Consider the following 25082-nt stretch of genomic DNA (forward strand, 5'->3'; position numbering starts at 1 on the left):
AGCAAAAATGAAAAGTGATAACAAGAACATATAACATCCCAATAACATAACCAAATGCAAAACAATGAAAAGCACAACTTCAACCCAAACGTTAACAGAAAATTATGTGAAGCAGCATTCTCTCACTGCACATTTAACAGCCTGTTTCTCTTCTTGGACACTTGGTGGTGAGGCAGTCACCTCAGTCCTCTCTCAAGGGGTGTTGCCAGAACACGAAAGGGAATAACACCCTGAATCACCTGGCTCACTGGCTCCCTGCTATTCACACTGAAGAAATGGACTATATGGAGGAAGATTCATCCAAGGAAGATTGTGGATGCTGGGGATGGTGCTCAGCAGGGGCCTCCTGGGGTGACAACTCATTCTGCAGGATGCTCTCTTCTTCTGCTGTGGCCAATCCCAGCTCTCTTGCAGTTTCTGAGATCTTGGAGAGGAAGGCAGTTACTGAGACACAGGCTTGGTGGGGACCTAAATGTCAGCTGTCAGGGCTCAAAACATCTCAACTAGACTGTCAACTCTGATCTTTTAACTGTAACCTGTTATGTCTGCAGGCAGGGCAAAGTATCCAGCAACACTCACAAAAACAAGGGCTGACAAGCTGCCACTCAGATTTCTAACAGCGCAAACCAAGAACTGGGCAGTGGAATGAGACCTCTTTGGACTGCAGGAAGAAAGCAGAAGGCCACATGCCACCCAGGTTGATGACATTTTGAAGCACTCATTTGATATTTGCATTTGGCTTTTATCTCTGCAAGGTGTTTCCCACCTGGGATTTCACATGACTCCTGTCACAGGACCTAGAGCTTTCTCAAGCTCTGCATAGCATCCCATCTATCATGAGGACATGCGGAAATATGACATGTTTTTCATCTGCTACCCTTACTGGACTGCAGCTTCAAGCAGAGCAGCAAGGTATACTTGGCAATAATTCAGTGTCTCATAAGATGCTAATTTCTCAGAATACTTGTGCATAGACAGAGCAATGGATAACTACATTCCATGAGGGAGGTGGCTGCTTGGGAGAATGGATTAGAAAGGTAGTGGGGGGAAGCAAAAATGATGCAATGGGCAAATGGTGTCAGAAAGTATTAGCCTGACTGAGCTGCTTGCCCCTACCTGATGTTCTTGTGTCTCGAGGTTGCTGGTCTCCTCCTGTTCATCTTTACCACTCAGGTTCAAGTCCACCAAATATTGATGAATGAGGGCCCAATCAGCCTGTACTTCCTTGCTTTCCTGCTTGAGTGTGACCAACTTCTTCATACGAGACTTCTCCATCATGAGCCAACTGTGCAAATTGCTGAAAACACCCTCTGTGTAGTAAGTAAGATCCTGCAGCCTCCTCCTTCCATTCCTATGTACAGGCCCATTAAGCCCACCAGGACCCTGGTTTCTATGAAAACCTAATACAATCCATCTCAATACATCCATGACAGCTGGACAAACAGAAAACAGCCATTTCAGGGAAGAAGAAATTATAGCTGCAGCCCAAACACCAATAAGCGTCCATGTTTCTCCAAAAGAAAGAGGGATCTCCATCTACCCATGAAAGCCCATGCATTGGGGCAATACCCAATTAGTAGGGTGCAAGTACAATCAGGGTAGATCTCCAACTATTCATGACTGCCCAAGGCATTGGGGCAACATCAATTAGTAGAGGACAAGTACCCTCAAGGGAGATGAGTAGAACAAAGGGAGGGCATTCTATCCTTGTGTTTCATCACATCAGCTCTGTTAAACCCTGACTGAGCCCCAGAGCCCCAGAGTCCCAGTACTGCATAATAACCCTCTCATGGTCTGAATCACTGTTCTATCTAGAGGCTCCTGAGGATGCCTAGACAACACTGGAAGGGGTAATAGTCTCTTAGAGACTTAGGAAACCTGAATCTAAAAGATCCAATGCACACTGATGGCTAAAAAGCGGGAGGGATAGAATCAGACCTACAGACTCTCCAGTCTAGAAACAAAGGAAGGCAGAAATTGCCATTCTACAACTGGTGGGCTCACTGACCGGTCCTCACTGAGAGAAGTTTATCTCCTTCTTGAGCTCCTGGAAGTTCTCTCAGTCTCAGTGTTCTCCATCTCTAAGCTGTGCAGAAATGACATAACCTCCTTCTCCTGCACTGCACTGCAGTGGCAGACCTTACACATAATCCTGGAGATGAGACCAGCCATCACCACAGCTTTATAATCTGCCCAAGGCATACATATGTATGGACAATTGTGACCACATAGGCAAAGAACAGTGTTGAATAAAGTGGGGGCTCCAAGACCTTAGCACTAATATCACCTTGAAACTCTTATACAGGTAAATCCTCAGGCCAAAACACAGACCCCTAGATTCCAAAGTGTGGATGGAAATATAAACATGTAAAACATAAGCACATGCATGTGCACGTGGGCACAGAGACACACAAGAAAGAGAAAAGGAAATGGTGCCAGAGAATGAGAGAGACAGAGTCAGAAACAGAGAGAGCACAATGAGATGCAGAAGAAATGCATGCAACATTAATGTCGCAGAGTATAAGGCACACAGACAAAGAGGAACAGGCATGAGCTTCAGGCCTTCTAGTCAAGCACTGAGAAGAACAATGTGGGACCAGGCCCCTCCAGCTGCTACCAGAAGCTTCCAGCACCCAGTCACCTGCCGGACAAGTACAAACACTCAGCATAAACTCACATCACCTAGAACCTCACAAAGCCACATTCTGTTAAGGTTTTTTTTTTATTTTTATTTATTTTTTTTGTTGTTTTGATTTGTTTTGTTTTCACATTTTTTTATTATGTATTTTCCTCAATTACATTTCCAATGCTATCCCAAAAGTCCCCCATACTACCCCCCCCCACTTCCCTACCCACCCATTCCCATTCTTTTGGCCCTGGCATTCCCCTGTATTGGGGCATATAAAGTTTGCAAGTCCAATGGGCCTCTCTTTCCATTGATGGCCTACTAGGCCATCTTTCGATACATATGCAGCTAGAGACAAGAGCTCCGGGGTACTGGTTAGTACATCATGTTGTTCCAACAATAGGGTTGCAGATCCCTTTAACTCCTTGGGTACTTTCTCTAGCTTCTCCATTGGGAGCCCTGTGATCCATCCAATAGCTGACTGTGAGCATCCACTTCTGTGTTTGCTAGGACCCGGCATAGTCTCACAAGAGACAGCTATATCTGGGTCCTTTCAGCAAAATCTTGCTAGTGTATGCAATGGTGTCAGCGTTTGGAAGCTGATTATGGGATGGATCCCTGGATATGGCAGTCTCTAGATGGTCCATCCTTTCATCAGAGCTCCAAACTTTGTCTCTGTAACTCCTTCCATGGGTGTTTTGTTCCCAATTCTAAGAAGGGGCACAATGTCCACACTTTGGTCTTCATTCTAATTGAGTTTCATGCGTTTAGCAAATTGTATCTTATATCTTGGGTATCCTAAGTTTTGGGCTAATATCCACTTATCAGTGAATACATATTGTGTGAGTTCCTTTGTGATTGTGTTACTTCACTCAAGATGATGCCCTCCAGGTCCGTCCATTTGGCTAGGAATTTCATAAATTCATTCTTTTTAATAGCTGAGTAGTACTCCATTGTGTAAATGTACCATATTTTCTGTATCCATTCCTCTGTTGAGGGGAATCTGGGTTCTTTCCAGCTACTGGCTATTATAAATAAGGCTGCTATGAACATAGTGGAGCATGTGTCCTTCCTACCGGTTGGGACATCTTCTGGATATATGCCCAGGAGAGGTATTGCTGGATCCTCCGGTAGTACTATGTCCAATTTTCTGAGGAACCACCAGACTGATTTCCAGAGTGGTTGCACAAGCTTGCAATCCCACCAACAATGGAGGAGTGTTCCTCTTTCTCCACATCCTCGCCAGCATCTGCTGTCACCTGAATTTTTGATCTTAGCCATTCTGACTGGTGTGAGGTGGAATCTCAGGGTTGTTTTGATTTGCATTTCCCTGATGATTAAGGATGTTGAACATTTTTTCAGGTGCTTCTCTGCCATTCGGTATTCCTCAGGTGAGAATTCTTTGTTCAGTTCTGAGCCCCATTTTTTAATGGGGTTATTTGATTTTCTGGAGTCCACCTTCTTGAGTTCTTTATATATATTGGATATTAGTCCCTTATCTGATTTAGGATAGGTAAAGATCCTTTCCCAATCTGTTGGTGTTTTTTTTGTCTTATTGATGGTGTCTTTTGCCTTGCAGAAGCTTTGCAGTTTCATGAGGTCCCACTTGTCAATTCTCGATCTTACAGCACAAGCCATTGCTGTTCTATTCAAGAATTTTTCCCCTGTGCCCATATCTTCAAGGCTTTTCCCCACTTTCTCCTCTATAATGTCTCTGGTTTTATGTGAAGTTCCTTGATCCACTTAGATTTGACCTTAGTACAAGGAGAGAGGAATGGATCAATTCACATTCTTCTACATGATAACAACGAGTTGTGCCAGCACCATTTGTTGAAAATGCTGTCTTTCTTCCACTGGATGGTTTTAGCTCCCTTGTCGAAGATCAAGTGACCATAGGTGTGTGGCTTCATTTCTGGGTCTTCAATTCTATTCCATTCGTCTACTTGTCTGTCACTATACCAGTACCATGCAGTTTTTATCACAATTGCTCTGTAGTAAAGCTTTAGGTCCGGCATGGTGATTCCACCAGAGGTTCTTTTATCCTTGAGAAGAGTTTTTGCTATCCTAGGTTTTTTGTTATTCCAGATGAATTTGCAGATTGCACTTTCTAATTCGTTGAAGAATTGAGTTGGAATTTTGATGGGGATTGCATTGAATCTGTAGATTGCTTTTGGCAAGATAGCCATTTTTACAATGTTGATCCTGCCAATCCATGAGCATGGGAGATCTTTCCATCTTCTGAGATCTTCTATAATTTCTTTCTTCAGAGACTTGAAGTTCTTATCATACAGATCTTTCACTTCCTTAGTTAGAGTCACGCCAAGGTATTTTATATTATTTGTGACTATTGAGAAGGGTGTTGTTTCCCTAATTTCTTTCTCAGCCTGTTTATTCTTTTTGTAGAGAAAGGCCTTTGATTTGTTTGAGTTAATTTTATATCCAGCTACTTCACTGAAGCTGTTTATCAGGTTTAGGAGTTCTCTGGTGGAATTTTTAGGGTCACTTATATATACTATCATATCATCTCCAAAAAGTGATATTTTGACTTCATCTTTTCCAATTTGTATCCCTTTGATCTCCTTTTATTGTCGAATTGCTCTGGCTAGGACTTCAAGTACAATGTTGAATAGTTATGGAGAAAGTGGGCAGCCTTGTCTAGTCCCTGATTTTAGAGGGATTGCTTCAAGCTTCTCACCATTAACTTTGATGTTGGCTACTGGTTTGCTGTAGATTGCTTTTATCATGTTTAGGTATGGGCCTTGAATTCCTGATCTTTCCAAGACTTTTATCATGAATGGGTGTTGGATTTTGTCAAATGCTTTTTCCGCATCTAACGAGATGATCATGTGGTTTTTGTCTTTGAGTTTGTTTATATACTGGATTATGATGATGGATTTCCGTATATTGAACCATCCTTGCATCCCTGGGATGAAACCTACTTGGTCAGGATGGATGATTGTTTTGATGTGTTCTTGGATTCGGTTAGCAAGAACTTTATTGAGGATTTTTGCATCGATATTCATAAGGGAAATTGGTCTGAAGTTTTCTATCTTTGTTGGGACTTTTTGTGGTTTAGGTATCAGAGTAATTGTGGCTTCATAAAATGAGTTGGGTAGAGTACCTTCCGTTTCTATTTTGTGGAATAGTTTGTGAAGAACTGGAATTAGATCTTCTTTGAAGGTCTGATAGAACTCTTCACTAAACCCATCTGGTCCTGGGCTTTTTTTGGTTGGGAAACTATTAATGACTGCTTCTATTTCTTTGGGAGATATAGGGCTGTTTAGATCATTAACCTGATCTTCATTCAACTTTGGTACCTGTTATCTGTCTAGAAACTTCTCCATTTCATCCAGGTTCTCCAGTTTTGTTGAATATAGCTTTTTGTAGAAGGATCTGATGGTGTTTTGGATTCTTCAGGATCTGTTGTTATGTCTCCTTTTTCATTTCTGATTTTGTTAATTAGAATGCTTTCCCTGTGCCCTCTAGTGAGTCTGGCTAAAGGTTTATCTATCTTGTTGATTTTCTCAAAGAATCAGCTCCTTGATTGGTTGATTCTTTGAATAGTTCTTCTTGTTTCCACTTGGTTGATTTCGCCCCTGAGTTTGATTATTTCCTGCTGTCTACTCCTCTTGGGTGAATTTGCTTCCTTTTGTTCTAGTGCTTTTAGGCGTGTTGTCAAGCTGCTAATGTGTGCTCTCTCTAGTTTCTTTTTGGAGGCAGTCAGAGCTATGAGTTTTCCTCTTAGAAATGCTTTCATTGCGTCCCATAAGTTTGGGTATGTTGTGGCTTCATTTTCTTTGAACTCTAAAAAGTCCTTAATTTCTTTCTTTATTCCTTCCTTGACCAAGGTATCATTGAGAAGAGTGTTGTTCAGTTTCCACGTGAATGTTGGCTTTCTATTATTTATTTTTTATTGAAGATCAGCCTTAGTCCATGGTGATCTGATAGGATGCATGGGACAATTTCAATATTTTTGTATCTGTTGAGGCCTGTTTTGTGACCAATTATGTGGTCAATTTTGGAGAAGGTACCATGAGGTGGTGAGAAGAAGGTATATCCTTTTGTTTTAGGATAGAATGTTATGTAGATATCTGCCAGATCCATTTGATTCATAACTTCTGTTAGTTTCACTGTGTTTCTGTTTAGTTTCTGTTTCCATGATCTGTCCATTGGTGAAAGTGGTGTGTTGAAGTCTCCCACTATTATTGTGTGAGGTGCAATGTGTGCTTTGAGCTTTACTAAAGTTTCTTTAATGAATGTGGCTGCCTTTGTATTTGGAGCATAGATATTCAGAATTGATAGTTCCTCTTGGAGGATTTTACCTTTGATGAGTATGAAGTGCCCCTCCCTGTCTTTTTTGATGACTTTGGGTTGGAAGTCAATCTTATCAGATATTAGAATGGCTACTCCAGCTTGTTTCTTCAGACCATTTTCTTGGAAAATTGTTTTCCAGCCTTTCATTCTGAGGTAGTGTCTATCTTTTTCTATGAGATGAGTTTCCTGTAAGCAGCAAAATGTTGGGTCTTGTTTGTGTAGCCAGTTTGTTAGTCTATGTCTTTTTATTGGGGAGTTGAGTCCATTGATATTAAGAGACATTAAGGAAAAGTAATTGTTTCTTCCTGTTATTTTTGTTGTTAAAGTTGGCATTCTGTTCTTGTGGCTGTCTTCTTTTAGGTTTGTTGAGGGATTACCTTCTTGTTTTTTCTAGGGCATGGTTCCCATCCTTGTATTGGTTTTTTTCTGTTATTATCCTTTGAAGGGCTGGATTCGTGGAAAGATAATGTGTGAATTTGGTTTTGTCGTGGAATAGTTTGGTTTCTCCATCTATGTTAATTGAGAGTTTGGCTGGGTATAGTAGCCTGGGCTGGAATTTGTGTTCTTTTAGTGTCTGTATAACATCTGTCCAGGATCTTCTGGCTTTCATAGTCTCTGGTGAAAAATCTGGTGTAATTCTGATAGGCTTGCCTTTATATGTTACTTGGCCTTTTTCTCTTACTGCTTTTAGTATTCTATCTTTATTTAGTGCATTTGTTGTTCTGATTATTATGTGTCGGGAGGTATTTGTTTTCTGGTCCAGTCTATTTGGAGTTCTGTAGGCTTCTTGTATGTTCATGGGCATCTCTTTCTTTAGATTTGGGAAGTTTTCTTCTATAATTTTGTTGAAGATGTTTGCTGGTCCTTTGAGTTGAAAATCTTCATTCTCATCCATTCCTATTATCCGTAGGTTTGGTCTTCTCATTGTGTCCTGTATTTCCTGGATGTTTTGAGTTAGGATCTTTTTGCATTTTCCATTTTCTTTGATTGTTGTGCCGATGTTCTCTATGGAATCTTCTGCACCTGAGATTCTCTCTTCCATCTCTTGTATTCTGTTGCTGATACTCGTATCTATGGTTCCAGATTTCTTTCCTAGGGTTTCTATCTCCAGTGTTGCCTCATTTTGGGTTTTCTTTATTGTGTCTACTTCCCTTTTTAGGTCTAGTATGGTTTTGTTCATTTCCATCATCTGTTTGGATGTGTTTTCCTGTTTTTCTTTAAGGACTTCTACCTGTTTGGTTGTCTTTTCCTGTTTTTCTTTAAGGACTTCTACCTGTTTGACTGTGTTATCCTGTTTTTCTTTAAGGACTTGTAACTCTTTAGCAATGTTCTCCTGTAATTCTTTAAGTGAGTTATTAAAGTCCTTCTTGATGTCCTCTACCATCATCATGAGATATGCTTTTAAATCCAGGTCTAGCTTTTCGGGTTTGTTGGGGTGCCCTGGACTGGGCGAAGTGGGAGTGCTGGGTTCTGTTGATGGTGAGTGGTCTTGGTTTCTGTTAGTAAGATTCTTACGTTTACCTTTCGCCATCTGGTAATCTCTGGAGTTAGTTGTTATAGTTGTCTCTGTTTAGAGATTTTTCTTCTGGTGATTCTGATTACTGTCCATCAGCAGACCTGGGAGACAGGCTCTCTCCTCTGAGTTTCAGTGGTTAGAGCACTCTCTGCTGGCAAGCTCTTCTCTTACTGGGAAGGTGCACAGATATCTGGTGTTTGGACCTCCTCCTGGCCGAAGAAAAAGGCCCAAAACAGGATCTTTCCCAGATGCTGTGTTGCTTTGGCAGGTCACAGAAGCTGTCAGCTTCTGTGGTGCACACTCTCACCTGTGCAGACTAAGTTCCTAAGTTCGGCGGAGTCCTGGAACCACGATGGCACTCCCTGCTCCTGAGGCAGAGGCCTCCAGTGCAGGGCTGACCACTCTCCTCTGGCTGGGAGGGTGCCGGATGTCTGCGGCCACAAAAGGGTGCTGCCTCAGTGGCTCTGTGGCTCCCGCCTGTCCCAGAAGCTGCCTGCCTCTGTGGTGCACACTCTCACCTGTGCAGACTAAGTTCCTAAGTTCGGCAGAGTCCTGGAACCAAGATGGCACTCTCTGCTCCTAAGTCAGAGGGCTCCCGTGCAGGGCGGAGCACTGTCTTCCAGCTGGGAGGGTGCCGGATGTCTGCGGTCCGAAAAGGGTGCTGCCTCAGCGGCTCAGTTACTCCTGCCTGTCCCAGAAGCTGTCTGCCTCTGTGGTGCACACCCTCACCTGCGCAGACCAAGTTCCTAAGTTCAGCGGAGTCCCAGAACCAAGATGGCGCTCCCTGCTCCTGAGGCAGAGGTCTCCTGTGCAGGGCTGACCACTGTCCTCCGGCTGGGAGGGTGCCGGATGTCTGCGGCCACAAAAGCGTGCTGCCTCCGTGGCTCTGTGGCTCCTGCCTGTCCCAGAAGCTGTCTGCCTCTGTGGTGCACACTCTCACCTGTGCAGACTAAGTTCCCTCAAGGGTTTTTTAAATGCATGCTGGGAACTTACTCCCCACTGCCTCTACCCTTGAATTATTTAGTCAGACCCCAAGTTCAGCTTTTCTATTGGAGGGAGCAGAAGAGTTCACTCCCCATCTCACTCCTGACCAAACTTCAGGTTCTGCCTCTCCTCTAAGAAGCATTTACAGATATGAGGTTGAACACAGGGACATTGTGGAGGTACAGCTTCCTAGATCCCACTACCTTAAAAGGATGAGAGTGACATTGCAGATCCCAGACTGACACCACAGGGTTTGGAGCAATGCATACCTCTTATTCATCGATCCCTCTGTGAGGGAGGTCAGGCAATCTCTCAGCTTGTTTCTCTCCTGAGTAATGAGCTACAGCTCTTTGGTCAGCCTCTCTTCTTCCTTCTGGGCTGGCTTTTTGCTTAGGACAGTTGCAGGAAATGATGTCTGTCTGCCAGCCTCTGTAGGTAAAAGAACACAAGTGAACTTGCATGTTGAGAATGCATAGAGTGTAGACAGAACACCCTGAGGCCCAACCAGAAAGAGAACATGCCTGGAACCCAGTGACACCACCAAGAGTTTGGTCCTGGCTTGAGATGCCTCCTCAGTGGATCTCAGTTCTACCATCCCTCTATAGAGACCAGAAGATGTAAGCAGACAGGTGTTTCCTCTGCCTCCCTATGTATTCTTATGATGACCACAGAGATGTCTTCTCTTGGCTTATTAACACCTTCACAGTGTGCCACTTGGCTTCAGAGCCCTCAAGCCTGTGGTTTCAGAAGTCAGATCATGAATTCAATGTCCACACTACTTGGGTGCTCTGGAGATGCTCAGATCTTTAACCCTGTCACTCAAGGCCCATGTATTTGGATTAAAAAGTCATGCAGTGGGAGCACATGGTCAACAGACTGATCAATTCCCCTTACTTAAAGACCAAACACCCAGATGTGATAATAGGATCCAGTTTCTGTCTGAGTGTATCAACTCTGACAGGTGTATGGTGATAGTAAAGAAATGCCTGCCACTTGCAACAGATGATAATGAAAGTTAAGGTTCGCGTTGTCAGGGAGAGGAGGTCAGAGGAGTTCTGAGAACGTGAGGTCATGGCCTAGAGGACAATTCTCTCCCTAGTACTACTGCCAGATAGCCACTGAAGCTAAAGGAAGCCATGAGAGTGAAGTTCAGTAATGCCCTGATCTAAACTGGCATAGGATAGACACTAGGTGACTCCTGATTATCTCATTATGTCCCTATGTAACATCCACGATCCCCAATAAAAGTAAAAACTTGAAGTTCACAGCATAACAGCTTTAACCTTGCCAACTCCTGCCTTAGGGGATGGAGAAAGTAATGTTCTGAAATCCTTGATGTTCAAGAATTGTGATAATCATGGAAAATTTTCCGCTACCCAGAGACTCCAGTTCCTGTGCCCCATTACTAGAAAGGCCATTTCAGGCCACCCCTTCCAGGGAGCTCAACATCCACTTCCCAGGTCTTACTCCACATTCTCCAAGTCCACCTCCTTCGTCCTTCATTACTCTCAGATGGAAGGCCAGCATCCTCCCTCCTCTCTCTGGCCTTTCTCCCATCCACACTGGCTCTCACAGAAAGTTTACTGAGTCAGGCAAACATGTCCATGGATGTATTCTCTAGCCACTGACTGAGAAACCTCAGTGCACTTGTTACTACAAGACTGGTGACATCACAGGGGATGCCAAGAACTCTCCAAGAAGGGACTGCTGATGTCATGGGGTACAGCCTTTGCCTTCCTGCTAATGTTCCTCCTTGTAGTGACAGGAAGCCGAGGTGCCCTTTCCTGGAGACTCTGCTGGGGCATAGCCATCTAGAACCTCCTCCTTCCAAAGCTAGAGTTTGCTGAAGGCTTGATCAACAACACCAAAGTCATTCCTATGTATGGAACTAAGTGTTTCCTTTCCAAACCTTGCCCAGAAATGTCTCATTCCTACATCAAATTTTCTAATCACAGGAATATGAGCCATTAACTACCGCTGAGGAATCACAGCAGATGAGGAAAGATCTTCTGCCTTATCATGTATAGGTGCTTAAAAGCACATCCGGGCACAGCCTGCAGGGCAGGTTGCAATGTGCTTGTGAATTAGGGGGTACAGTCATAGAAGCCATGTGTTTAGCATTTGAAAGTTGCTCCAAGATCCCTTAGGAGAGAGATGTGCAGCCATCATGGTGCTGACAAAAGTGTGGAGATCTGTTGACATAGGACAGTGAAATAGTGGAGCCATCAATGAAAAAGGCCTTGGGCCGAGAGTGGGGCTCTCCTCTGTGCACCAAACATACCAAAGCAAGATTGCTTACAGGGCTTTGTGATATAACTATGAGATTATGTCTGAAAAAAAGAATATAGTTAAGAGGTGTGGGGTAGTGGGATGCAGGCAGACGATGTAGGACAATACTACAGATATATTTCAATTGATAGTCTAAGGGACTAGCATGTAGTTTTTATTTCTGAGTAGCCCCCAAACCACCCAAACACCTATCTAGGCCAATCAGGAATGGTTTATTGAATGCATACCCTAATACTGATTGATAAGAACCATAGCTCAGAATTAGGGGCAAATGCATGGCCCCAAACATATATCTTTGTTAACATGTAAAGAAAAAAATGTACAAAAACACAAGTAGCTCATATGAAGATACAGGAAGTGTTGTCCAATGGTTAGCTCTGACAAAGGTAATTTTAGATATAAGTGTGCATATTAATCATTAATTTAATGGATACTATGTAAAGCTTTGTGGAATTCCTTAAGATTAGCAAATGTCATATAGAACATAGAACATAACAGGATGTAATCAACATGACCTTGTCCTGAGTCAAAGTTTTTTTTTTTTCTGTATCAATGATTGGCAAGTATATTACAGCAACAATATGAAGTAGTTGGCAGGCATGTAACTAAATGGTTACATCTATACTAGGTGGGGAGTGCAGACCTCAACATTTGGAAATCCAGGTCTCAGTGACTAGTGTTGTCCCCACAGTTCTTGGAGGCTCTTCTGGTAAGCCTACCTATTTGAAAGTGGAAGCAGGATTATCTGAGCTCATGGTTAACCTGGCAAGCCAGGTAGAGAGCAACTTGGGATACTTGAGAACCTGTCTAAAAACAAAACTGAAACACACCCTACATCCAAGGCCTCGCCTACCAATCCTTTACCTCTTACCATTCTTGCCCTACCAGTCTTTCATTCTGGAAAGATGGAGAGTATTGGCAATGATCATTCAATTCTAAGAGTCTATCCCTTATAATTGTTTAGGTTCACAGAAGACCAAATGAGAGTGACCATCACCATCTTAACTACTGAGTAATATCCAGTGCTGCCAGCAAAGTACTGTGCCTATGAAAAATTCTGCCTTCCATGAATGATGGTGTTACTGCAGGATGTATCTTGTGCTGAATCCAGACCCCACTGATCACTTCAAGGGGCTATACAGAAGACATCAGAGTTACTCCACTTCCTTGTCCTGAGATTAAATCAAACTGACACAACGTGAACCTGGTTGGCTATTTAACCATACATCTTTCTTCCACCCCCACTTTTCTAAGTTCAGTACAGGGCAGAGTTTGTGAAGATCCATGCCAGATTTATCTTGTTATATTTCCTAGGGCCCAGATTTGTTATAGAGTTGTGTGTAGTCAAGCAACAGCTCGTTACTGGGTGTGGTTTACCCTTTAAGAGGTGACAACCATCAGTAATGAGGTGACAGTAACGTATTTATTTACAAGAGTACATTAGTGGAGAATCCGGCATAACTGAGGAGTGGGGAAGCAGCCTTTGTGGGCCTAGACCTGGCTCACAGGGAAGGTGGGGGCACACCTTGGGATCCTCTGTGGGGAAAGAGTGAGGTGGAATGGGCACTGAGCAGGCTGAGCAACACTGCTGTGACCCCTCACTTCAGGTAACAAACACATTTTCTTTTCCCCATCTTAGGAGCTCTGGTTGTGGCCATGGACTAAGTCTGACCATGATAAGGTCATGAAGACATCTTTTCTATTGATACAAAGTTGTTCCTGTTGAAGCTTATCTTCCTTGCATAGCTGTGGCCATCTTGTTCCATGCCTGTGAGCTACTGTTGCTGTATATGCCTGCCAGTCATGTATGAAAAAAGGTACTCAGAGCAGAGTCATGTTGACCATATATCCAGTTATGTTCTGTATGTTAAGCGGTTTGTTAATCTTAGGAAATTCCACAAGTATAAATGCCAGGTAGGATCCATTCAATTCAAAGTCAACATGAACTATTATATCTAAAAAGGCTTGAGTCTGGGCCATTTCCCAGGGCACCTGTGCGTGAACTCATTGTAGTTTTTAGAGTTAGCTGGCCCTATGAAATGTCCATAAAAAAGCCTTGAGCTTTTGTCCTGGTTAATCAGTCTTGGGGCGTGCATTCAATAAACTATGACTGATTAAGTGAGAGCAGTGTTTGTGTGGTTTGTGGGGTGACTCCTGAATCCCTACTTTTCTATTCAATGGCACTTAGGACAATGAGCCAGTCAGAAATTGTGACACCTTGCCATTAATTATGTGACAAAAGGGATGGAAAATTCATCTGTGTCAAAAATCAGGGGTTTCTGGGCTCAAGAGATGGCTCAGAGTTTAAGAGCACTGTGTGCAGTTTCAGAGATCCGGAGTTCAATTTCCAGCAACCACATGTTGGCTGATAACCATCTAGAGAGCTAACCATGAAATCTGGTGCCCTTTTCTGGCCTGCAGGATAACATGCAAATAGAAGATTGTAAACGTAATAAATTAATAAATCTTTAGAAAATAAATCAGGGTCTCCTAGGTGCTTTTGGGTCCCTGTTGGTGTTGTGCAATAGCTTGAAGAGCCCAGTTCTTATTGTCCTTGGAATTCCCATGATGACACACTCAGACATGCCTGGAAAGAACCAGAAGTGTGGGCAGAAAGCTCCATTTATACAATGAACAGGGCATTACTGGTTAACGTTGCAGGATGTTTGATCACACTTGAACCCCAGGATTGTGTTTCCTTCTGAAAAATCCTTGCTGTGGTGTAGCTCACACAGCACAGACCTTTTACCCAAGAGCTGTCTGTTTACTGTAAACAAGAGCTTTCTCTTCTGTTGTGGCCCTAGCACACAACTTCATTCCAAAGCTAAATAATATCAACCACTAGTCAATAGGCATAGCATGTAACCAGCTGAAAGGGAAAGAAAATAAGCAAACAGAAAGTAGGTTCTTTGAACAAAGGGTATTTAAGACAGCATAGAGTAGGAGAAGGGACTAAACTACCAACCAAAGAGTACACATGAAGGGACCATGGCTCCAGCTGCAAATGTAGCAGAGAATGGCCTTGTTGGACATCAATGGAAGGAGAGACCCTTGGTCCTGAAAAGGCTCTATGTCCCAGTGTAAGGAATGCCATGGCCAGGAAGCAGGAGTGGGTGGGTTGGTGAGCAGGGGGAGGAGGGATGGGGTAGGAGCTTTTTGGAGGGGAAACCAGGAAACGAGATAACATTTGAAATGCAGATAAAGAAAATATCTAATAAAAAATACCTAAGATGAAAAAATATAAAGGTTATAAAAATCTCAAAAAGAAATGTAAATAAAGAAATATCTAATAAAAAAAAGAAGAGTATTAGACTTGTGTAACAATAGAGGAAATTAAGGAAATACATAAAGGTATAAGAAAAAAAAATGTTTCCCATCTAGATGTCAGTCAGTGGAGTAGTAAGGTCAGGTGGGTGCTTTCCTGTGTCTCTGAAATAGCAGCCTTTCACCCCCACATCTGGCTCATGTGTCTTCCTTGGTAAAATTTAATGGATGGGAGTTGTGTTTGTTAAAATAACATTTTGATGCTCCTGATTTTTAGGAAGACCCACGGACATAGAGCTCACTCTTGCTCTGGACAAACTGAGGAGTGATCAGACTTTGGCAAGTCACCTAGGTCTTCAAGGAGAGAGGTAAGATTGGTAAGAATCATATTGCGGGGTTTGAGGACCTTGAATAGTGCTACTCTAGATGGCTGGAAAATAGTAACAGAAAATGAAATGCTAAATGACTTCACTGCAATTGGCTCAATACAGATTCCAGTTCTTACCATTTTTGTATCTTATACTTCATTCTTAATAGCTATAATGGTTTTCTTTAAGAGCCCAAAGAAAAAGTGGATTGGTAAGATACAAGCCTTTGCAGGAAAATTAGAGAGACTTATAGACAACAACAACAACAACATACTCAGATGCTCTGATACAGAGTAAGGTTTATAGACTAGAGCCTAACATGCCACAGCATAGTAAAACTGAAAATAGGTGTCTGAAGACTGTTAGAAAAGCAACCTTTGTTTATCCAGTTACTACACAAGGAATACCATGAGGCAATAGGTACCACCGAGGTTACGGAGAAATTAAATAGAATCCTTTAGACATATCAGATCTAGGAGTCTTAAGCAAGCAGTTGTTTCCAGTAGGATGAATTCACGTTATGTGAAGATGTTAAATTCATGAACTCAGAACAGAACTGCTTCCCAAGTCTGGAAAGATTTTGCAATCATAATATTTGAAACAATGCTTCAGTTACAATGAAAAGAAGAAGCCCAGGCTACAGAACAAAAAAATCAAACCAGACACATTGATATTTCTCATGACCCGTTACTAGGTAAAGGTAAATATGCTGAGTTATAAAGCCACCTTGGATTGGATGATGATACCTTGGTACAATGTCATTTAGCAGCTTTATATGCGTGGAGCAACTGGGATAAGTTCTCAGGAAAGAGGTCCGAATCACTTACTAATATTATTCAAGGCCCAAAGAAAGCCTTCACGGTTTTGTTTGTTTGTTTGTTTGTTTGTTTGTTTGCAAAGATTAACTTGAGTTGGAAATAGGATACTTTTTTGTTTGTTTGTTTTTTTGTTTTTGTTTTGTTTTTGCAAAGATTAACTTCAGCTGGAAATAGGATAATATCAGATCCAGAAGCGTGAAGAATATGGATTTTATCTTTGGCTTTTGAAAATGCTAGCAAAATGATGATTACACCTCTAAAGGCAAGATCAGCACTAATAGAGGAATGGATTAGAGACACAACTGATACTGGATCTCACCTTTATGATGCTAATTGGATAGGAGAAGTAACTTCTAAAAATCTCAAGAAAAGTGAAGATGGTAGATGTTTTAATTGTGACAAGCAAGGTCATTTGAAAAGAGATTTTACTATTGCTCTATATTATAGTTTAAATCAGGAATAAGTGATACCTTCACAATCTCTTCCATTGTACCAGATTATTTTAGCTATTCTTGTGTGATCGTTTGTATATGGTTGGCTCAGGGAGTGGCACTATTTGGAGGTGTGGCCTTGTTGGAGTAGGTGTGTCACTGTAGGCTCAGGCTTTAATATCTTACTCCTAGCTACCTGGAAGCAAGTATTAAGCTAGCAGCCCTCAGATGAAGATGTAGAACTCTCAGCTTCCCCTCTACCAGGCCTACCTGGATAATGCCATGTTCCTGCCTTGATGATACTGTACTGAACCTTTGAAGCTGTAAGCCAGCCCCAATTAAATGTTGTCCCTTATAAGAGTTGCCTTGGTCATGGTGTCTGTTCACAGCAGTAAAACCCTAAGACAGAAATTGGTACTGGGAGTGGGGTATTCCTATGAAAGGCCTGACCATGCTTTTGTCTGGAACAATGTAGATTTTGTCACATTGGATATGGAAAGCAGTGTAATGCTTTAAGTGGGTCTTTATGAGCTGTTCTAGTAAAACTATGAAAGACATCATTGCTGAGATTGAGTTGAACTGTGCAGACCTGGCCCAAGAGGGTTCAGTGGAAAAAAATTTGAGTATGTGGCCTAGACACTGTTTATGTGGTATCATGGTGAAGAACATGGCTGCTTTCTACCCTTGTCTGAAGATTCTGTATAATGCTAAGCAAAAGCCTCACTCATGTTTTATTATTAATTATAACAAAAAAGTCCAGAATAAAGTTTATTCTCTGGTTAAGTCTCATGAAGAGCATTTTGAACAATCATTGCAAGTTTTCAAAGGAAAAATATAAAATATATGGATCAAGTATTAAAATGGCACTAAGAAGTGAAATGATTCTGAGTCCTGTGTTCAAGGATACTAAATTGAATTAACAAAGTGGTGACCTTGGGGCAACATCCTACCCAGTTAAGTTATGATCCAGGTATGGTGGTACATAGCTTTAATTCCAGGATATAAATCCAAGCAGATCTCTGAGTTCAAGGTCAGCATGATCCAGCACATCCAAGCACAGACAGGGAAGGAGTTGGAAAACAGAAAGCTAGTGATAATTTTGCTCCAGCTCCTGCAAGCAGCAGAACTTGATAGCTTCAGCCATGTGTCTCTGGGTTTATAGTCAAGAGGAGAAGGAGACTACTGCAACAGTTGATGCTGGTTAGCTGGATCTAAGAAATTAGTGGTGATGAAGAGACCAGCATCACTGAGGTGATATCTTCTGGGAAGGGTTTTCTGAGAACACAAAGAAGCAATGTTCTAGAGTTAGCCAAGGTTGTACCTTGTGCTGCAGCGGTACTTGGTAATGTGTAAGAGTCACCCTGGTGATACCGGTTTTGAAGGCATGAAGGGGTCATGAAGAGCAGCTGAGGCTTGGTACTGTGAGAAGCCATGGAAGGCCATTGGTACAGAGGCAGCCTCAGCTGCAGTTGACAGACCTGAACTACAGGGGCCATGCTTGGCACTACGAAGAGAGCCTGTGAGATGTTATTGCTGAAGCCTACTTGCAGCTGAATATCCCAGTGTATTGGAGATGCCAGTACCATGGGATGATCACCAAGAGCAGCAGCAAGAGTAGAGTGGATCAAACTAAGCTGAAGAAGTGAAGCAAGCTCATTGGAGGAGCCCGAAAGTTCATGTGTGGTTCTCAGACATTGAAACAAGAAGGTATATCATTAAAGTTGCCTTGGAGAACTAAGATTTTCTACATGCCAGAGACATAGGTTATCTACTGAAGAAAGCTGCAAATAAGGATTGGAACCAGCTCAGGAAAAAGAAGTTTGCAGTAAACAAAATGAAAATGGCTTTGGAGATTTGAAGACCACTTTGATATCAGACAAGGAGATGTTTGAAGTTTGCCCAGCTGGTTTCCTGTCTTGCTTTGAGGATTCTAGTTAAGTGACTGGATGAATCTCACAAGAGAGTTTGAACTTTGGACTTTTAACATTATGGAGACTGCTATAGACTGTGGGAATTTGGATGTAGGACTAAATGTATGTTTTTATTATGCTATGTCTAGATATGGCCCCCACAGACTCATGTGTTAGAACAAGCCTATGGGGACTAGGGAATGGAATGGTTTGTAAATGCTAGCAGCCTTCAGATGAAGATGCAGAACTCTACACTATGCCTGCCTAGACGCTGACATGTTGAAACCTTGGTGATACCAGACTGAACCTCTGAAACTGTAAGCAGCCCCATTAAATGTCATTTATAAGACTTTTCTTGGTCATGGTGTCTGTTCACAGCAATAAAAGCCTAACTAAGCTGTGGCCTCCCTTCCCCCAGCCTGGAACCTGTTTGCTCAAGGGTGGAGCTACCTGCTCATTCGTCCTGCCACGCCTACTGCTGGAACCTGCCTTTGCTGCCTGGAGGCACACACGTGTTCGTCCTGCTACTGGACCCTGAGTTACTTGGCGGGAAGTTGGGTTCCCTCCCCTTTCCTTTATAACTGAGTGTCTGAAAATAGTAAAATTGAGCCTTGATCAGAATGTTCGTTGTCTTGGCTCCATTGTTTCTTCCGCCCCGTCTAGATTCCTCTCTTTTCAGTTCGAACTGCCATTCTCAGTTGAACCGTTCGTGTTGTGGACTGCGGGCAGGCCGCAACAGTTGGCGCCAGAACTGGGACCTGAAGAATGGCAGAGGGATGCTAAGAGAAACGACTGCTGTGTGGAGCTCCACAAGAAAGGAAAGGATTTTCGTATCAGAGGAGCATCGGAGCAACGGACAGGTACACATGCTAGTGCTAGCCTAAAATTTCAGTTTTGTAAAGTGTTGCTGAGGATGTGGTAGGATACGAATCAAGTTTGAATCAGTGCTGACCCAACACTGTTTCTGCTTGGGGTCAGTAGTTCGTTAATCGGAACTAGATACGGAGACAGGCGGTGTGCCGCAGCTTTTTAGAAAGCTGTTTAGGTGGAAGAAGGAAGGGTTTAAAGTCATGGATCAGGCGGTTGTTTTTAGTGTTCAGGAGTTGCTTCAGGCCAGAGGAGTAAGGCTTGAAGTACAATTAGTAAGAAATTTTTTAGATAAGATAGATAGCTGTTGTCCATGGTTCAAAGAAGAAGAAACGATAGATTGTGGAACCTGGGAGAAAGTTGGTGAGGCCTTGAATATCGCTCAGACAGATAATTTTACCCTAGGTCTCTGGGCGCTTGTAAATGATGCTATAAAAGATGCAACTTTTCCAGGGCTAAATCGCCCTCAGGCGGAGCTTGTGGTATCTCAGGAGGAGTGCCTATCAGAGAAGGCCTCCTCAGAAAAAGATCTTCTTAACTCAAAAATTGATAAATGTGGAAACTCTGATGATGGACTGAATTTTAACAAAAATCACTCAGATAGAAGAATTGCCCATTACCTTAATGAGAATTGGTCCTCTTGCGAATCTCCTGCTTCACCTATAGTCACCACTTCGGGAGGTGCTACTCATAGGGACACACGGCTCAGCAGTTAGAGTTTGAGATTAAGCTTCAGAGGCTGAGTCTCTTAAGATATTTCTAGTTTAGATAATGATCAATGTGGTTCCTATCCTAAATAGTAAAATTTAAGATAAGATATAAAGCAATGCCTCTTTATTAAAGCGTTAAAGCTTGCTTTAATAGGTATTCATAGGTATTAATTGATATCCAAACTTCGTAATATGATAGTAATGCTTCTAATATTGATTTTAACAGTGATAAATTGTTTTAAACATAGGTTTTGCTTTCCCAAAGTTGTAGATATTATCCTAACCTTGCACAAAAACTTAAAAATTATGGTTAAAACTGCCATTGTTCCATTGACTGCAGCTTGCAGTTTGATTGCAAATTTAAGATTAATGCTCAGATTAAAAAGTATTTTACCTTTGAGTCAATACAGGGCTCTGGGCAGCCCCAGAGCGGCTTGTGGCCCTTTCTTTTGTTTTGCAAACAATGCCTAAAAAAGTTTTTCCCTGTGTTCAAGAAAATTTCTTTTTAACAGTGTTACAGATCTATTCAGATGTTTAAAATAATGCTTAAATTCAAAGATTTTTGCTTCTAGTAAACTGGTAATCACTAGAAAATTTTGCCTCTACGTATGGCTAATATAGCTTTACATTATGTAAGAAAAATGTTTATTGTTTCTGCTTCTTTACAAGAAGCCAAAAGTTTTAATCTTTCAGTATATATTGTTTCCTAAGTGGAAAGTATTTTATTAACTAATGCTTCTCAAGGGAAGTTTACCTTAAATCCTTGCTTGTCATTTTTCCAGTTTAGACTAGCTTCTAGCCTTTTAACTTTATGGCAATAGTACATCAGAGACTGTATATTCAGACTTAGTAAAATTAGTCATTTAATAGAGTCATAATGATTTTTCACTCTTCTTCAGTGTGACCAGCCATTCTAACTCAATCTTAGACTGGTCTAATATTCAGTTCAATTATTAGAGATTCCTATATTCTAAATTACCTAGCAAAGTTAATTCAGAGCATTTCCCCCAAGGTCACCAAAGGCTCATCTTGCCTTCACCTTATTTGTCCTAAACTTTTTGCAAACTGACATTAAAGGTCAGTCTGCAGCGGAACGCCACTGGCACCCAGTTACTTCTAATTCTTATGCATTGGTAAAATGGAAGGACGCCCTGACTAATAAATGGAAGGGTCCAGATCCAGTTCTAATCTGGGGAAGAGGCTCAGTTTGTGTTTTTTCACGAGATGAAGATGAAGCACGGTGGCTACCAGAGAGATTAATTCGTCAGGTAAACACAGATTCTGTCTCTTCTCGTAAGTATCATTCTAAAGACTAAAATTCCTCTTGTGCTTAGAGTTCAGCTGGGAGTGGAAGCTCTCAGAAAAAACTGTTTTCCTCTGAGCCAATTCCCCTACAGGAGGCCAGAGATTAGCTTTAGTTTTACAATTTGCATCTAAATAAAGTACCTTGACTTCTCCAAACAGAAAATTTACATTGCTACACTCTCATTGTTTAGAATTCTTCCTTTTCTCAAGCAGGTCAATCTACATTCTCTGGTTCTCCGCCCCTAAGAGCAAACAGGTGGTACTGCTAATCTCCCTTCCAAGGACATCCCAGCATGTGGTTTTCACTCTAAGATAAGATTTAGATTTACCAGGAGAGCTAGGGAAGTAGAAATTTCATATATATTTACAGAGATTAGTTCTTATTTTGATAGAGATGGGCTTAGTCCCTTAGCTGGCCTCTGGCTTTTCACCCTTGCTGTTACTGCAAGGTGTCCTTAGTTCCTCAGGCTATTGGGAATAACAGGTATGAAGAGGAAAGACTTTCAGCTCCTATTTTAACCAAAATTAGTGATGTTAATACTGACATAATTCTTGTCTAGGCCTTGCTAAATCTGAGGTTGACAAGTCTCATATAGAGACCGCGCATAAGTCAGAATTGCGCTACTGATACATAATCATATGAATACAGTATGGGTACCGCTTGGCGCAGGAGATTACTGCGGAGGGAAGGTCCAGCTTGACCATTTCTGAGTTCCCTGTGCGACACACCTGATTTGAAAGAGGTTGGTATCTGATTCCAGCTAAAAACCAAAAATACTTAAGGCTCTGCCTCCCCTCCCCAAAAGATACCAAGAGCCACAGATGTGAGTTGTTATAATGCTCACGGGAGGAATCAGGTCAATGTCCACCCAAGTCAAGGTTAAAGGCCCACTCATCTATGGATGAAAAGAATCATTTGATCACCTCTGTTAAGCATTGCCTATTTAAACTTAATTAATAGGGGGGAGAGAGGTTGGAGACCTTACTGTCGTAAGGGCAAGCCCTTCACTGCCTCCCACCCAAATAAAAAAAAGCCAACTGGCCTTGTACTAAAGAGCTGGTCTTACCCCTTCTCACTGTTTCCCCTGCCTGTCACCCAAAATTGCGGAGGATTATCAGCTCAGTGTTATTCTAAATTTGTTTAGTTAAACTCAGCCAGGGTTCCAACGCCCTACTTAAAATGCAAACAGGTAGCTACCTATTCAGCACTAATTAGCATTATAAAGTCAGAGCCTATTCTGTTAAGTGGTTTACTAGGATAATAAAGACAGTCTTAGCCAAATACAGTTTACCATTAGAAAAGTTAGGGAATCCCATGGAAACAGGTTTTTTCTTTAGCCCTAAGAACTCAGGCAGAACTATTGAACATAGATAATTTTTCTGCCTCAGGCCACCCCCTTTTTTATTTTTGTTTTGTTAACTAATGGGAGGAAATGTGGCCTCCCTTCCCCCAGCCTGGAACCTGTTTGCTCAAGGGTGGAGCTACCTGCTCATTCGTCCTGCCACGCCTACTGCTGGAACCTGCCTTTGCTGCCTGGAGGCACACACGTGTTCGTCCTGCTACTGGACCCTGAGTTACTTGGCGGGAAGTTGGGTTCCCTCCCCCTTCCTTTATAACTGAGTGTCTGAAAATAGTAAAATTGAGCCTTGATCAGAATATTCGTTGTCTTGGCTCCATTGTTTCTTCCGCCCTGTCTAGATTCCTCTCTTTTCAGTTCAAACTGCCATTCTCAGTTGAACCGTTCGTGTTGTGGACTGCGGGCAGGCCGCAACACTAAGCCACTGGGTGTGGTTGTTTGAATATGCTTGTCTTGTGGAGTGTCATTATTAAGAGGTGAAGCTATATTGAAGTAGACTTAGTCTTGTTGCAGGAATTGTGTCACTGTGGGGGTGGGAATTAAGACCCTCCTCCTGGCTACGAATGACAGACTTCTCATGTTAAAATTCAGAAAAGGATGTAAATTCTTAGTTCATAGTTCAGTCAAATGCTGTGACTATCTGGAACTAAGAACTAATAAGCCAGCTCTAATTCAAAGTTGTTTTTATTAAAGTTGCTTTGGTCATGTTGTCTCTGAACAGCACTAGAAACCCTAAGTAAGTCAGACATTGCCAACTAGAGTGAGATATTGACATAGTAGGCCTGACCATGTGTTGTTTGGAGGAATGTGGATTTAGGGACTTTTGATTTGGAAAGTAGTGCAATGCATTAAGCAGTGCCTTTGTCCCATCCTACAAGAAATGTGGAAGTAGTTGGTGCTGAGGGTGACTGATAGTGACTCAAGAGGTTTCATAGGTGAACGATGTCAGTATGTGACATAGAAACTGTTTTGTGGTATTTTAGTGAAGAATCTGGCTGCTTTTGCCATTATCTGAAAAGATTGAGAGGTACAGGGTAGCATGAAGAGAGTCAGAAAAATTGCTTGACAAAGGAAGTCTAAGAAGAGCCCAGCATACACTTTGTCCTCTGGTTTACTCTCATGAAAAGTGTTTTGATGAATTTTACCAAGCTGATGATAAAAGAAAAATACAGAATATGAAGTGCAAGACATAAAGGAGCACTAGGAAGTGAAATGGAGCTAGATTCTGTGTGATAACCTGATGAGATAACCAGATTATGGGAGTGAGACTCTCAGGGCAAAATCCCAACCAGCTAAGCTTATTGTGTTCGCACAAGAGCTAGCAATAGTTATGTCATATTCAGCAGTATTACCTGGGTATTGCTTTTATTCATACTTTATTTGTACTTTTAATGTGGCATGAACTATTCTCCAGAAATGGAGGATCCTTTTGTGATCCAGAGCTTGAGGCTGGATGCACAGGCTCTTGATTTCGATCCTGAAGAACAGTGACCATGAAAAGCTTAAGGGATCTCCACATTCAAGGCCAGTGTAGAACAGAGAGAGTTGCAGGTAGACAAAAGCTCTGGTCCAGGCATGGTAGACCTTGCCATTAATCCCAGCATTTAGAAGACATAGCCATGAAGATCTCTGAGTTCAAGGTCAGTCTACAGAGCAGGACTGTCAAGCTTAGGCAGCAAATGAAATCATTAAAAATGGAGATTTGGTGATGACATAATAGAAGAAGGAGCACATTTTCCAGCCCCAGCAAGAAGCATAATGTGGCAGCTTCAGCAACACGACTCTGCTTTTAGGGTCAAGAGTAGAGGGGTTTCCTGGAACAATTGATACTGCTTAGTAGGAGCTTAGAAATTAGCAGTGGTTATGAAGAGACCAGAACTACTGAGATAAAATCTGTGGCGTGTGTTCTGAGAGCATAGAGAAACTGTTCCAGAGAGTGAAGGATATGCATCTATTGCAACTGGACTAAGTAATGTGCAAGAATCACCCAGTGGTACAGGCTTTGAAAATATGAAGGGGACATGGAGGGCAACTGAGGCTTGGCAGTGTGAGAGGCATGGGAAGGCCATTGGTGAAAGTAAAGCCTCAGTTGCAGCAGATGTCCCAGCACTAAAAGGGTCATGCTAATATGTTTAAGCTTGACACAATGAAGAGAGCCTTTGAGAGGATATTAGTGAAGCTATATTGCAACAGAATATTCAAGCTTATTAGTGATGTCAGCTTATTATGGGATGACTATCATGAATAGCCCCAGTGGAGTGGAGACAACCATGTAAAGGTGGGGAAGTGACCTATGCTCGTGGAGCAGCCCAGATCATCACA

At 42.1% G+C, this 25082-nt stretch overlaps 1 pseudogene; it reads right to left on the reverse strand.

Annotated features, from left to right (window-relative positions):
- Window positions 1-280: 280 nt before the first annotated feature.
- On the reverse strand, window positions 281-11046 carry LOC110288319 (disks large homolog 5-like; annotated as a pseudogene).
- Window positions 11047-25082: the final 14036 nt, after the last annotated feature.

This window comes from Mus caroli, unplaced genomic scaffold (assembly GCF_978045245.1).
Source record: "Mus caroli unplaced genomic scaffold, Mus_caroli_1 scaffold_157, whole genome shotgun sequence".
Classification (NCBI taxonomy): Eukaryota; Metazoa; Chordata; class Mammalia; order Rodentia; family Muridae; genus Mus; species Mus caroli.